Source organism: Carya illinoinensis, chromosome 15 (assembly GCF_018687715.1).
Source record: "Carya illinoinensis cultivar Pawnee chromosome 15, C.illinoinensisPawnee_v1, whole genome shotgun sequence".
Taxonomy (NCBI): domain Eukaryota; kingdom Viridiplantae; phylum Streptophyta; class Magnoliopsida; order Fagales; family Juglandaceae; genus Carya; species Carya illinoinensis.
The window spans coordinates 39,290,103-39,306,453 of NC_056766.1; the positions used below are offsets into that span (position 1 = coordinate 39,290,103).

The window sequence follows — 16,351 nt, forward strand, 5'->3', positions numbered from 1 at the left end:
AGGAACCACCCCATGTATATCATACTGTCAGCTCTGAAATACCATAACGAATGTGCTTGAGAAGCATCGGAATCAAAACCTCTGGCGAGCCAAGCTGTGGCAGATGACCTTATGTGGATGTTATTTCCACGATGGACTTGGTGCCAAGATTCCGATGCAAGTATTTCGACACGGCGATTGGCACAGACAAGTCCCTGATGCTTTGTATTATGTGGCAAGGCACGGTGACAAGGCCTAGTACATGTCTCGTGTCGCCGAGAAATATGGTGCGGGCCAAGCTCAAGGCTATGTCCGGTCTCATATTGAACAGGGTTCTGCAGAATTCTTGGACAGCCACCAAGTCCATGTCTCCCCCCCTCCCCCCGGGCAAACAACCAGTGGGGCATACCCAGAACACCATGCCTCGTAATTTGAGAGAACCCCTTTGAATATTTGATTAAGATCTTCTCTCTTGAAGCCTCCATGGTAATCGACATCATTCAACATCCTATCACAAGGACAAATAAAAAATTTAAGATGAAGTTCAAAATTACTCTCACTCAAATTGACAGGGTTACAAGTTGCAACAAATTGATCAAACATAAAAAGGAGAAAAAGCACCACCAGCATGAACTATGTAAGCTGGTCGAGTTATGTTGAGAAATAATGTTGATTGGCTTGCCTTTTATCATCGTCTAGCAGGCACATATTTGTGGACTCCACTTGCCACGTCAGCATTTATATTAAAAATAAAAAATAAAAAGCAAACCAGCAGAAATTACATTTCAAGCTCGATGGATAGCAGCGGGAAATACAATTAGAGGCAGAGTATTGCAGATCTCCTCTCTTGTACCTTTCAACCTTCAGTTCTCATAAAAAGTGTTCAAGCTTAGTAGATGAAATCAGATCTCTTCTCGGCTCAAGAGGCAGAAAATTGACAAAATAAAAGCTAACCAAGGAGGTAATCTTCTCAGATCTAATATTTAGAAAATTTTTTTGTATATTTCTGTCTCTAGATTTTTAATACTTACCAATGAAGTATTTCTATGGAGTAAGAAGGCTGGAGAAGTAAATATAGAAGGAAAATGAAGGAGAAGAAGAGCATTGAGGAGGCCTTCATAAGGCTGTTCTCATTTTAGTTCGAGAGGGGGAAAACATAAAGAGGTAGTAGATTCAAGATCAAGAATGGTTTTAATTTTTTCTGATTATTTTAGTCACTAAAATCAAATAAATGAGAAGGTAAATAGGGTTCTGAAAAATTTGTAATGAGAGAGAGAGAGAGAGAGAGAGAGAGAGAGAGAGAGAGAGAGAGAGAGAGAGAGAGAGAGAGAGAGAGAGAGAGAGAGAAATGGGTAATGGAAGAGAAGGCAACACTTTCATACGTATCCATCGTAGATTTTGTGTAGCTTGTAGTGAAAGGAATTGAATTTCCTTCTAAGCTGGTTTGTAACTGTTGTCTGATGATTATTCCTCTCTCATTTTATGATAAAATCAGCCTAAACACCACAATATAAACATGACATATTATATTATTTAAACTATAATTGCAGAAGCAAAATGTATCACTACCAAGAAAATATACACTGTTTTTTTTTTCTAACTTTAATGTTTTTAAAAAAATTAGATGGAGTTAAAAGGAAATTCTAATAAAAAATTTGGCAACACACGGCAAAAGACCTGATGTGTTGTAGTGAGTAAATAAAGGTCCAGTAAGGAGGTAAATAAACAAAGGTACATCAGCCAATGATTTGTCAATTCAATGCAACATAGAACGTAAAGAACAATTCATAAATTTACTAATAGCCCAAGATTATTTAGAGTGACAATGACTTAATACAAGCAAAACAATACTAATTAAAACAATAAAGGCGGATAGATCATAATGACCACATATTTTGCTTTATTTTTTCCAAGCCAAGACATGCATTTGAATCATCATGTCTACTAGCTTTAATTGATCTTCTAAAGTAGAAACAACTCAGCATAAGATGAAGGAGGGACACCTGACATAATAAATGTTGTTTATAACTGGAACATAAATTACCTTTCTATTAAGGCCAGTTGACTCAAATATAGTGCCATCTCCTGCATAAAGAAGCCCCTAAAAACAATGAAAGTGTTGGTAAGACAAATTAGAAGTAAAGTTGTGTGATGCATGATGTACCATTTGGGCGTTTACTCTCGTGTGTGCATGCATCTTGCTTTCATTCTTGACAACCACCCACTTGCTTTCATTGTTGATGTAGTTTTATTTGGAATTGTGTAGATGGAAAAAGAGAAAGAAGACGCATCCCGCATAACACCTCCTACCACTAATCCATCAACCACAGTATTGTACACCTCCTTCAACAGTTGGCGTGTGTTTATTTTATGTGTAGTCATTGGCCACTTGGGTTGATTAACATTATGTTACTACATATTAGGACATATCATGACCACTTTATTCAGGCATTTCAAACTACATGCCAAGTTATTACGGTCCAATGCCTCATGCGAGGATAACTATAACAACAGCCATGGAACTCTACTTCCGCTGCTGCGTCAAGTACTACTGCCTTGAGTATTTTCGCTACTTTGCATAGTTCCACCATACCAATGATGGGACCTCCTTTAACTGCCTACCCATATCTATGGATTAATCATATGATTATTTCTTGGAATATATATTGTAGTTAGTGTGTTTTAATTTTTTTTTTTCTATACAATATTTGGTTTAAGTATTTATGTTAAATTTTTATTTGAAAAACTGCAGCAACAAACATGGAACTCTACGATTGCTCCCATGTCTAGTTCTCCAACCAATGTCAGCTCTAGTGTAGTTGCCAGTTGTAGTGTACAAAGTAGCGTTAGTGTAACCTCTAGCTCTTGTTTGGCTTTACCAATATTTGTTCCTTCGACGAATGCCAACCCATATCCATATGGCAGCGAGATAATGTGTTTGATTTTCTATATGCGTTGTCTTTTACATTATTTAGAACATATATTGTCATATAATACTTTTTTCTCCTAATTTACAGGAAAATAAAGTGCAGCAAAGTAACTCTATTGAAGAGATTAGAGAGACCACTTTAGAATCGATAGACTGTGAAGAGCAGTCTACTGCCTCTTTGGGTAATACTGTCGAGACCAAAGAGGTTGGCAGTTCTGGGTCACTTCATGTCCAGCAAACTGGTGGGGTGATATTGTTGAGGATCCAAAGCCAGGGATGTGCTTTGAATCGGAGAATGCGTTGATGGCTTATTATAAACAGTATGGAAAACAAAAAGGTTTTCCGGTTATGATACAAAGGAGTAAAAGAGAGAAAGATGAGAGTATCAAATATGTTACTCTGGGATGTGCTCGTGGTGGGAAGGCATGGAATAGGGCATCGAATGTCTCGAAACCTGGGCCAACAAGTAAGATAGATTGCAAGGCAAGGATGAATGGGATGTTCAAGAATGAGAAGTTATGTATCATATCAGTTTTTAACACAAACAATCATGTACTCAGTACAAGAAAAGCAAGATTCTTTAGATGCAACAGAGAAGTTAATGAATCAGTTAAGAGGGTGTTGGATACAAATGATCAGGCTGGCATATGGATGAATAAGAGTTTTCAAACTATTGTGACTGAGGCGGGTGGACTTGAGAATGTACCATTTGGAGAAAAAGATTGTCGTAACTATATTGATAAGGCACGACACCTGCGTCTTGGTAAAGGTGGTGCTCAAGCATTGCTGGAATACTTTAGAAGGATGCAATACAAGAATGATGACTTTTTCGATATCATGGAGGTAGATGAGGAGGATAGGATGAGAAATGTATTTTGGGCGGATGCCCGTAGTAGAGGGGCCTATAAATATTTTGGAGATATGGTAACATTCGATACCACATACCTGACAAATAGGTATGGCATGCCATTTGCACCTTTCGTGGGTGTTAACCACCATGTACAATCAATCCTTTTGGGTGCACGCCTTATTTCAAGTGAGGATATAGAATCATTTGTATGGTTATTTAAAAGTTGGTTTGCTTGCATGGATGGAAAAGCGCCAAATACTATTATTACAGATCAAGATCGTGCAATAAAAAATGTGATCGCCATTGTTTTTTCCAACACGCGACATAGATATTGCTTGTGACACATATTGAAAAAGGTCCTTGAGAAGCTTGGTTTCCATAGTCAATACCAATTTGGCTTGAAAAGTAAGTTAGTATCTTGTGTATATGACTCCCTTACTATCGAGGAGTTTGAGAATTCTTGGAACATCCTCAAGGATACATTCAACTTGCATGAAAATGCATGGCTGCAAAGTTTATATGCACAGAGAGAGTTTTGGGTGCCTGTATATTTAAAGAACTCGTTTTGGGTTGGAATGAGTACAATTCAGGGCAGTAAGAGCATGAAAACTTTCTTCGATATCTATGTGCATGCCAAGACAAACCTTAAAGAATTTGTTGATCAGTTCGACAATGCATTGAAGAAAAAAAATTGAGAATGAAAACCAAGCAGACTTTCATTCTTTCAACTTCACCATTCTTTGCATATCACACTTGGCTCTTGAGAAGAAGTTTCAAAATGTGTATACAAATGAAAAATTTAGAGAGGTACAACAAGAAGTAATGGGAATGATTTATTGTCATTGTTGTTTCGAGAAAATGGATGGAGTAATCACAACTTACTCAGTTGATGATGAAGTTAAGGCTTAAGATTTCATTAAGGAGGTTACTTATACTATTTTGTTTAATGAGGTCGAGTGTGAGGCGAAGTGTCTTTGTGGGTTATTTGAGATGCGAGGGATAATATGTAGATATATTCTTGCCATCTTTTCAGCACAGAAAGTTCGTGAGTTGCCAGAAAAGTTCATACTGGACCGATAGAAAAAGGACATAAAACATAGGTATACTATTATTCCGAGCAGTCATGACGTTGCTGATCAGAGGCCAGAAACTGTTAAGTATAAACGTCTATTGAAGATTTGTTATGAGGTAATAACAAATGCTTGCACGCAAGATGGGCACACTGAGGATATGGTATCAAAGTTGTATGCGATGATGAGGTATACTGTATCTCGAAGCCCTACAACATAGATTCCAATGTTGGAGTAAGTACTATGAATGCAGCCACGGAAGGAAGTTCGAAAAAGTTGTCCCCATTTTTTCAGATGTAAGGAAAGACCCCCATGTAAGATAAGAATGTCAATGATGGAGGAACAAATGAGGAAAAAAAAAAAACTAAGGCTATGAGAAAGAAAGGAGATTGGGAAAAGCAGATTGGTGAGAGTAAATAAAAGCAGATTTGAGTATTTAATAATATACTATTATTTGTGAACATGGCTTATTTATATATATTTTTATATTGTCAGAGGCATGGATTGGACAGCGAATTATTGGAAAGCAGTGGAAATCAACTTGGTGGAAATCAAGAAAATGCACAAACTCCTGTAATATTGGTGGATCAAGAAAGTGTACAACAAGAAGTGATGGGGACACAAGAAAGTGTGCTAAAGCTTTACTTCATTTATTTCTTATATTTTTAAGTTTTTTTTATGTGGGTCTTATTTTGTCTGCTATTACATACACAAATACAACTAGGGATGGATGGGACACAGCCAGAGACGGTAGATGGAACGTAGCCAAATAGCATATTATATCAAGACTTTGTCTTTGAGTGTTGTTCTATGTTGTGTGTTAAAGTTGGTTTGTAAACAAATGCTTATTGTTAGTGATTTGTTTGAACTCAGCCAAGTGAACTTGTATTTATTGTTGGGCTGCTATTTATGTAAATGAAGTGCTTTGAGTGCATGTGCGGTTTATGTACCCAGTCCATAGTTTATGTAATGCATATGGAAAAAGTTGCAGAATTTTTCAGTGAACTTGCAAGTTTTTTAGTTAATGCAGTAGTCCATAGTGTTGGAGTAACAAATGTTCAAGTTTGCTACTATCTGCAGATTTTTTTTTTCAGTCTGCAGATTTTTGCATTATGCTCCTATAATGCAGCAGTCCATTGTTTTTGTATCACACGTGTAGAATGAGCAAAATTTTTTAGTTTATATGCAGATTTTTTAGTTAATGCAGTTGCATATTTCTGCACTGTGAATGACACAGATTTTTCCTTAAAATTTGGATTTTGCAGTACATATGCGGATGAATATGCAGCTACCTTCAAAAACCTGTTAATAGTGGCTGTTTATAGAGCAGATTTTCTTGCTAAAAAAACTCAAAAAGGATCAAAACTGTTAGACAATGAATTTACAAATTCAAGCTTTGCATTGAAAGTCTCAATAAATACAAAGAGTTTCCACAAAATACAAAAATATTCCACATACATGAGAATACAACTTTGTTAATACCTACTTTGTTAATAAGCAATGAAACGTTAAAGAACAAAAAAAGTTTACACTTTTTACAAATAAAGTCTCAAGTACATTAATTAAAGTCTAGACTTACAAATGCTAAGTTCCTATCAAATACAAATACAAAGTGTTCATCACTTCGAGCGTATCAAATACAAATAAATAACTATGAACATTAGTCATTGCCCACAAAGTAGTGTTCGTGCATGCCGCATGTCGGCTTCTTGCCTATGAAGCTAGGCTTCATCGTTGTGGAGTGCCAACTCCCTTTAGTCAATCTCTTATTCTCTCTTTCGAAGCTGGGTTTCATCATTGTGGCGTGCCAACTCCCTCTTTCCAATCCCTTCTTCTCTCTTTTTAAGTTTTTCATCTTTCCTTAATATTTTTGCTTCTCTCTTTACAAGAGCTTGCTCTTTGTATTCACTACTATCTGCCCACTTGAAATATTTACAGTGTGGTAACCCTTGTGTGTCACATAAATAATTAAGTATGTTTGATGTCACAATTTTTAAAAAAACATTAATATGTAAATAGAAACATACAAGTACAATTAATTGCATTTACCTTTTTGTTGTACAATGGACACCCAAAGAATGCTCGTCCAAGATTTCTTGGAGTATTTGATATTCTAAGTACAGCTTCTTTCCCACAACTGCACATTGGGACAATACTCAATGTGCTATTAACAAGCGATACTGAAGAAACTGATGATGACATCCTTAATTTTTTTTCCTGATGAATATATAGGACTATAGGTTTGGAACTTGATAGCTGGTTTGCAAGAAGATACAACATGTATTTATTGGTCAAATAATAAGAAACGTAAGCTTTTTACCCTTTATCATTGTAGTGAAAATAAGCCAACTGCACTCATGCATATTGTTACGATTTATGTACAAAATACCTTTTATACAGATTACAAATACAGATTAAAAACTAGAAATATTCACAAATCAAGAACCAAACAGATTCAGACGAAACCCTAATATCCAATTAGAACAAGATAATAACAAGAAACAGAATAATAACAAGATTAATAACCAAGAAATAATAGGAATAATGCAAAGAAAGAACAACACAACCAATTTACGTGGTTCGACCCTAATGGTCTACGTCCACGGCAGGAATGGCCTTAGAGCTTTATTGATAATCAGTGTCCTTCATAGAGAAGCCTCAGAAAACACTCTCATATTACAGAACACTCGTCTCACTACAGAAAATCATAGATTCTCTCTTCTCACAGTGAAACCCTAGCTTTCTTCCCTCTCTGTTCTCACTCTCTCAAAAACCCTCTCTCAATCGGCAGAAACAATACATAATGAATTAGGTTAACAGCAGAGGTCTAAAGCGATGTATATATATGGCATAATAGATGGCTCCACATGTCCAGATCCTGTGGCTCAAGTTTAACCCTTGTTTGATGCAGCTTACGAGTCACGTGCTGGTCACGTGATCACCAGCTCAGCTCATTAAACTTCATTGATCCATAATCTTCTATATATTTATACACCATTCGATTGTCACAAGAGAGAAGGGTCAGATAACATATAACAATAAATAAATTAATTGCCATATCTTTTACACATATGATACTCTCCAGCCCAATAACTTCATGCATGTCATTTGTACATTAGTTGCTCTTCTTTTTAGTAGTGTTATAATTTACTACAGAATGAAGTTACAACCAAAATAAAGGGAAATATTAAAATAAAGGAAAAAGTATATTTCGTACAAAAAAACTACAACAATTAGTGTCTATTGCCAAAAAGTGGTAGTTTGGGATGCAAATTGCGAAAATGATGGTAGTTTGTAGAAGCAAAATGTACTTTCCCCTTATATCAATAATCGTAGTAACATATTCTCCAATACTAAACACACACGGATTGACTATTGTTTCAATATCGCAGTTGGGAACTACATGAATTAATTGCAGACAATAAACATGAAACAATGTGATGGATGCATGGCCAATGAGTATATTGAATTAGAACAGTTGATGAATACAAATGATTATGGATGAGGCAACGCTGTTCATATGTATCATGAAGATAGGAATATCATGGCTTGTTTGGTTGACATGATTAATTACAATTACTACCATTCCTTGGCCATTATACCCTCATGTTAAAGGCATTTTGAGTATTGCCAGAAGATTAATTAAGACATTCTTCTTTTCTGTCAATTACCACTTTTGGGAGGATACAGGTGCTGAAAGGTGTCAATTTATCCCTCCACCATAAAATAAACCACCCAATTCACTTTCAAAGTTCAGATCATATGTTAGTTATCCAACAGAACTCTGTTTCAAAGACTCAACTGTGACACCGCACCGCACCACACCACACCACACCACTCAAAAAGCTCTCTATGTCAAATTCTACTTCAATAATGGCAATATACATACATCCATCTCAAGCCAAAAGAATTAATTCAGGTGGGGTGATAAAATGACTTACCCCAACATGTGTTTCATCTAATTCTCATCATCTTTTTGCCGCTGTTAGTTTTTAATCATCACGAATCTTATAAGGAGCAGTATACCATTTTCCCTCTCATACCAAATTCCAACAAAACCTAGAAACAAAAGGGATACTATTAAAGCCTTCCGTCACATACATGATTTGCTAAAGAAAAGAAAAGAAAATCTCTATGACACAAACTCTCAAGAAAATATCAAAGAAATGAAAAAAAAAAAAGAAAAAAAAGAAAACTAAGCGAGCACATATACTCCACAGATGCATTCTCTATTCTGGCACCATAGCCATTTGCCCCATTCAGTCCATTCCCATGGGAGGGGTACTTCTTTGAGCTCGTATTTTTCTTTTGATAATAATGGACTAAGTAAAAGGTTCCAAAATAGTTGCATTGATGCTAAAAGAAATCAGGATTCCGATATATACCTTCTTCCACTTACCATCGGGGACTCAAGATGTCAAAACCTTCAAAGGAAAATCAGGATTCTGATATACACCTTCTTCCACTTACGTACTTTTTTTTCTTTTGGAGTAGTGAGTTACGCACCTTGTTGCTACCATTTAGGGTTAGGGTTGGGAACATGATCGCACGGAGAGAGGGAAGGGGAAGGAGGGTTAGGATTGGGAATGGGATCGCACAGAGAGAGGGAAGGGGAGGGAGAGCACGAGGAGAGAAATGAAAAATGAAATGCACCATTTCATGTGAGTCATTACATGATATTAACTTTAACCAAATGCACCATTTTATTTACTCCAAGACGGTGCATTTGACTCCACGTTGGACGCTGTTCGCAGGGAGGCCTCCCGTATGCCTGCATTTGGACTTTTCGTTTATCATCTAGACATGGGTACGATTGTGAATTCTCTCATCTCATTACCAGAAACTGTATTTAATGTTGGGATTCATATAAAAAAATGATTGAAAATCTGATCATATTATGGACGTAACCCAATTATATATTGTATCAGTTGAGATGATAGAAAAATATTAGAGGTAAGGATATGTAGATCATCTACCTTGGGTTCGGGGAGAGCATGAGAATCTTAGAGAAGAGATTAGGATGTATGGTGGAGGCAATGGAGCCTATCATGGCAGAGAATGAATGACCAACAAAGATGCAGGAATCAACTTGTACCTCTTCTAAAATAGCAAGCAAATCGTACGCAAAACCCTCTAGAGTTGAATACCGTTCAAAGTCAAAAGTAATCTGGGTTTGTTGTGCTGGCACCCATATTATTGTAGAGGATGACACGATATTCATCAACGAGGTGAGGTACAAGATGCTTCCACACAGACTGACCTGTGCCAAACCCATGTCCTAGAACTACTATTTTCTCACCTCTTCCTAACACCCTTACATTGTGAGCTTCTTCCACTATCCCCATTTTCCTTTTCAATCCCTTGTTTTTTTCTTTCTGAAATTGATCTGCTTGCTCTGTGAATTGTTGAGCTGGTTTTTGCCTTCTGGGTTTTGAGTAAGCTAGCTTGCTGAAAAAGTCCCATTTAACTAGATAAGATTGGCATGCATAGATTTTATCTGTAGAATTTATTCTAATGGAATCTGTTATATTTTCAGCCCTCTCTCAAACAAACACTCAAAGAACTAAATTAATGTAACTGGTTATAATATGTGATTAATTTGAACAAAAGATAACCAAAACTCCAATAAAATATATGATTAACGTGATTGGTTTAGTTTTCTATTTTAAACACGTTAGAAATCCTAAATCACAATATGTACTCATGCAAGATCAAAATAAAAGCAAGAATAATAAAAGAAATGTGAAATCAACACAAGAAATTACGTGGTTTGACCCTATAGTTTACATCTACGACAGGAATAGTCTAAGAGTCTTTATTATTAAAGAATGCATCAAAACTTGAGTTTATAATTACTTACAACTATTGATCATTGCACAAAATATGGATCAACTTCCTCGTATTATCCTCTAATGACACCACATAATAAAACATACTTGATCATCTTCTCAAGCTCTAATGAAAATCCCTTCTGTTTCTCTCCAGATCGCAGCTTCAATATTTGGTAAAGTGAAAATTGTCCTCTACTTGTTCACACATTTGACTTATATATAAAAACTACATATCTACAAGTTTGCCATTAACAGTAAATTACAAAAATGCCATTAATGAAATACAAATACTTAAAAACGACAATGTTGTTGTGAGGTAAAATCTTGGCACATCTTTAACAGAATCTCTTTTTTTCCTGTCGTGTCATTCTCATGAATTGCATTCCTGTCCCCTGATGCTTGTCCACCAGTTGTACTATTGACAGTGGCGGAACCAGAAATTTGTTTTAGGGGGGCCAAGTGAAACTAAAAATATAAAAAGATGTTTTTTATTCTATTTCTCCACATTTTTTTGTGGTATAAAACTATCAGATAGTAAGATCTAAAATAAAATTCAAATAAGTTTAATACAACTTATATATTAAAAAAATATATCATGTGTTAAGGACAATATATTATTAAAATAACAAAAAAATATAAGTAAATAATCTATAAGATCCAAATAATTTTGTAAAAGAGGGCCAAATTAATTTTTTAGAGAGGGGGCCAACACAAGATAAAATTAATATTATCTTATTAAATCATAAAATATTAATATATATTTTTTTTCAAACTTTAGGGGGGGCTATGGGCCTTAATAGGTTCGCCACTGAGTGGACTGATGAGTGGGTTGGAGAAAGTAGTTTTTTCTGACCATAGATGAAAGAGTTTGGCTAGGATTAAGTAACTAAAATAATAAGTTTGGATAGAATTAGGTGATTAAGATGATAAACTCCATCTTACATTAGGTTTTGTATTTTAGATGAATACAAAATACTTTGAGTTTATCTAAAGTTATTTTGATTTTATTTAGAGATTGTTAGGAAGTGTTTTAGATAAGTAAAAAGTGTAGAAGTTGAGTTCTAAGATAAATAAATCTTATCCAGAGAAGAGTTCGAATGTGAAACTGTCGCTATTGAAAAGATAAGTATCAGGTGCCAGCAAACCGTCAGCAGACATTCATTCTATCTGTCACTGTTGAGATCAATCACTCTATCTCAATTCATGTGCAAGGGCTTTTCTCTCAAAATTGTGATCATGCTCCATGTTGGAGATGGAGTGATTATAATTCAGCCACTGGAGTTTCAAGAGAAAAACCAATGATTGAAAATCGTCAAAAGTTTTGGCTGTTACTACGATAGAGACAAATGGGTTGTTTGTTGTGTCAAATAAGAGAGTCAATTGACAAATGTTTTATAATTGAGACTAGTACTTGATTGTCAAATAATAAAATTGACTTTTCTAGATTTCACTGCCTCGTAGGATTTGACTTTTAAAGAGTTTTCTTTTATTACCAAGATTGATGTTATGCAATAAATTTTTTTTTAAGTTATTGTTTGGTTATTAAATAATTGCATGATTGATGATTAATTTTGAGTGAATTGGTAGAACCTTATATTAAAATACATGGATACTTGGGTAATTTAAATTGGCATCAGAGGCTGGTTCACTCAGACTAGTTTTCATCGTTATATGCCCCGCTACACTTTAATGAGGAAAACTATACTTATTGGAAAGTTTGCATGACAACTTTCCTCAAGTCTTTAGATGAACATGTGTGGTATGTAGTTGAACGATGATGGACTAAGCTCGAGACAACTCTTGATGTTTGGACTAGAGATGAGATCAACAACTGCAATTGAAATAGCAGAGGACTTAACGCTATTTTCATGGCTGTATCTCTCGAAGAGTTTAAAAGAATCTCCATGTATGATACTGTCAAAGAAGTTTGGGATATTTTGGAGGTTACATATGAAGGCACAAAAATAGTTAAAAATAAAAATTGAAGAGATTAAAAATGCTGGAATATGAGAGTTTTAATAACTTTTATATTAAACTTAATGATATTATGACTTCCAAGTTTAATCTCGACAAGAAGGTGGAAGATTCAAGAGTCATGAGAAAGATTTTAAGGTCCATGCGTGAAACATTTTGCCCAAAAGTTACAAACACTAAGGAAAGCAAGTATTTGGATGTTATATATTAAGGTTGAAGAACTGGTTGGTTTTTTTCAAACATATGATTCATCACTTCCTCAAATAAGAAAATGTATGTCTATTGCATTAAAGGCTATGAAAGAAGATCAAGATGATTTTTCTAATGAAGAAAAAATCTGAACAAATAAGGATATAGATCTCATTGCAAGGAAATTCAAAAAAAATTTTATTTAATAAGAAAGCTAGTGGAAAACAAAAATGAGGTAATGAATTTCCTGCAAAGAAGAAGAATAAAGAAAAATCAGAGAAAAATGATAAAGTACAGTGTCATGAGTGCTCTGGCTATGGTCATATCAGAGTGGAGTGCCCAAACTTTAAGAAAAATAAAGGAAAAGTATTGAATCTGAAATTTAGTGATAGTTCAAAATCTAAAACTTCTAGTTTATTGTTTGATGATAAAAATTCCTTTATGGCTTTTACCACTGTTGTTGATGATTTTCCTGAAATTCTACCAAAAAAATCTGAAAGCGAATTTCATGATAGTGACTCGATTATAGCTCTTGTTGATGCTAACCATGAGCTAAGCATACAAGAGGCGTATAATGATTTATGTGAAAAAGTAGTCAAGCTGAAAAAACTTCACAAGAAGCTGTACAACAATTTGATAGCAGTAGAGAATGAAAAGAACAATCTTTTGGAGGTGTTGAAGATTTCTGAAGTTGATATCTCGAGATCGAAGGCTCAAAAGGATGCACTAGACAAAGAATTGAAGAGTTCTTAAGAGTGTCAACAAAAATCAACAACTTAGAAATCAGATGAAATGTTAAGTAGTCAAAAGTTCAGCTATGATTATACTAGTTTAGGGTATACAACTTCCCAAGATAAAGATACTCAAGCCTTATCATTCACTGCCACTACCATTAAGAGTATAGTCTTTGTCAAAGGAAGTTAAATTGTAGATGTTCCAAAAGAAGTCGCTTCACGGTTAAATTATTTTGAAAAGTCACATGAAACATCAACATCAAATAAGCTGAACCGAGGTAAGGCTGGAGGTAAGTTTGTGCTTATTTGTCATTATTGTAGTATTTTTGGTTATATAAGGCCATATTGCTTTAATTTGAATAAAGTGAAAAAAATGGAGGTGAAAGAAAATTAAAGAAAAATGTAAAGACACTTGGAAACCAAGTCCAAGAGTTAAGCCAACAAATAAACATCATAAGCGTCAAGGTATGTGAGTTGTCTGAATTTTATCTTCGCAACAAGGATAAGATCACAAAAAGTTGTGATGATGTAAAACAAAATTTAAAACAAAATGGGTGGTCAAAGAAGATGCCAAGTGACATTAATTGATAGGACCACTTGCATGTTCTTGCATTCCTTGCATATCATTATTTTAGGACATGCATTTCACATTCTTTTATTTGTTTGCATCTCTTTTTTGTTTGGTTTGGTTGAGTTTTCTTCTATTTTTCTGTTTTTGTATGGTTTGGTTAAGTTGTCTTCTATTTTTTTTTTCCATTTTTTCTATCGAATAAAAAATTGATAATAAAAATAGAAAATTTATTTATAAGTAAAAAGATGAAAAAGGAATAGATCATTTTTATTGTGCCAAGTCAAGAGTACTCGGACCCTAACATTTGTCCATTCTTGAAGTTGGAACAGTCTCTCTAATTTTTTTTTTTTGTTAACCACAATGTGAGTGTAGACCCCATGGTTCATATTTGTCCAAATTTACATACTAGTGCACTGTTAGGAACTTATTTATAATATTTTAGTCATGAAGTAGTTCAATAAAGATTCATGTATGTTGTCCCAAGAGGGAGACTAAATCTCAAATTGACGAATACTAGTTGAATCTAGTACTAAAAGTCAAGTTGTCTTCTCTTGCTATATACAAAGTTTTGATCTATATAGAAAAAGTCGATGTTTATTCATTACGGAAAAAGACAAACACTTTACACAGATCATGTTCCTTAAGTCCTTATAAAAAAAATCATTACTCTATTTATTGCAAAAAAAGATGAGCAATAAAATAGACATACAAAGATTTGAGCTAACTTGTGTTAGGAGGAGATACTTTTGTCAAGTATTTAAGCCCTATCATAAAGTTTGCCTTTTTTGATGACTCATTTGGGGTATTTATGTGTCAAAAAGGAAAAATATAAATAAGAAAAATTGGAGGTATCTATACATAAGAAAAATTGATCATTGTGGTAAGTTGCCTCACTTACACACACACACATGGATTTTGGTCATGGAAAATTTGTGGTGTGTCATCACTTCTTTTCTTTTTTCTTTTGGCTCTTTATTTCAAATAAGAGAGTATGAACCTATATTAAGGTTGGTTGTGTGTTGGAACATGTTTCTTTGATATTTGGTATACTTAGAGGCAAGTGACTTATTTTAACGCAATTAAGTTGATTGTAAAACTTAATTTGTTTTTAACTGCTCATTGCAAAATAGAGTGCTAGGCCAATTTTTTTTTTTTTTTTGTCATATTGGCATTAAGTTTGTACTAGGTCAGTACTAGTTTATTTTATTTTTGAGTTCGACTAAATATACACCGTTTTTTTGTTTTTTGTATATGGACATTTTTCTGCATGAGGGTATGTTTCATATGGCATCTGGGAGTTAGGTTACTGAATTTTTTTTTTTTTGGTTTGGAAGTCTAAGTCTCAGTGGGACTTTAAGACTTAATATGGTAAATGACTTAATTACTTAAGAGGGACCTCTAGGCATGTTGGTACACTCGTGCCCGATACTTCCAAAGATTCAATCGCCCACGACTTCACATTACCCTCACACCTTACGCCTACACTTCACACCCCTCAAGTCTTTCCGTGCCCTAGTTGAATACTAAGTCTGGCTCCTCTCATGTTCTAAAGTACATTGGTCTTTAGAAATCGAGCAGACATTATCGTTTACACCATTTCCAGACACGGTAAGGTCCCCTTTTTTTTTAATCTCCTCTTCTTTTCTAGTCCTAGGGCTCGACACACACCCATTTGAGGATTGTTGGTATTTGGTTTGATTTGTGATTTGAGACTTGAATTTTTTATGTTTAGGTTGTGAATAAGTGCATATTATGAGTTGGGTCTGCATTATTAATGTATTTAAGAAGGATTTTTGGTCAGTTGGTGCATTATATATTTCGGTTTTTATGATTGGCTACCAAGTGTTTGATTTTTTGTCTCAACCAAATTTTCTCATGCATTTTTCAATTTCTTTACATGCATTCATGTTCATTCATCATTTTACTCCCATTGCATTGTAGAGTTGAGGTTTTTCGTGATTGTAGGAATGTATTTTCAAGAGTTTTAATCTCATATTCTCACACGGTAGTCAACATGGGTCTGATTCTAATGACAATGAGGTTTGAGCCTTGGCAGATTTGTGACAAAAAGTGGAGTTGAATTGGTGAGGGAGAGTTAAATGAATTTGCTTGGTAAGGGGGGAGTTGGAGGTGCATTGCTGAGGGGGAGTAAGTGTTGCTGAGGGGGAGTAAATGTTGCTAAGAGGGAGCTGATTATTTTCTTGTGATAGTTCTGGTTAAGATA

The 16,351-nt window shown here is 34.8% G+C and overlaps 1 long non-coding RNA gene and 1 pseudogene across 1 annotated transcript; both read right to left on the reverse strand.

Moving 5' to 3' along the window:
* Positions 1-19: 19 nt before the first annotated feature.
* On the reverse strand, positions 20-10,173 carry LOC122296231 (annotated as a pseudogene).
* On the reverse strand, positions 7,399-9,740 carry LOC122296232. The gene is made up of 3 exons (XR_006238430.1): positions 9,214-9,740; positions 8,770-8,887; positions 7,399-7,807 (listed from the first exon to the last, which is right to left on the reverse strand). It is a non-coding gene; the product is annotated as an uncharacterized LOC122296232 (long non-coding RNA).
* Positions 10,174-16,351: the final 6,178 nt, after the last annotated feature.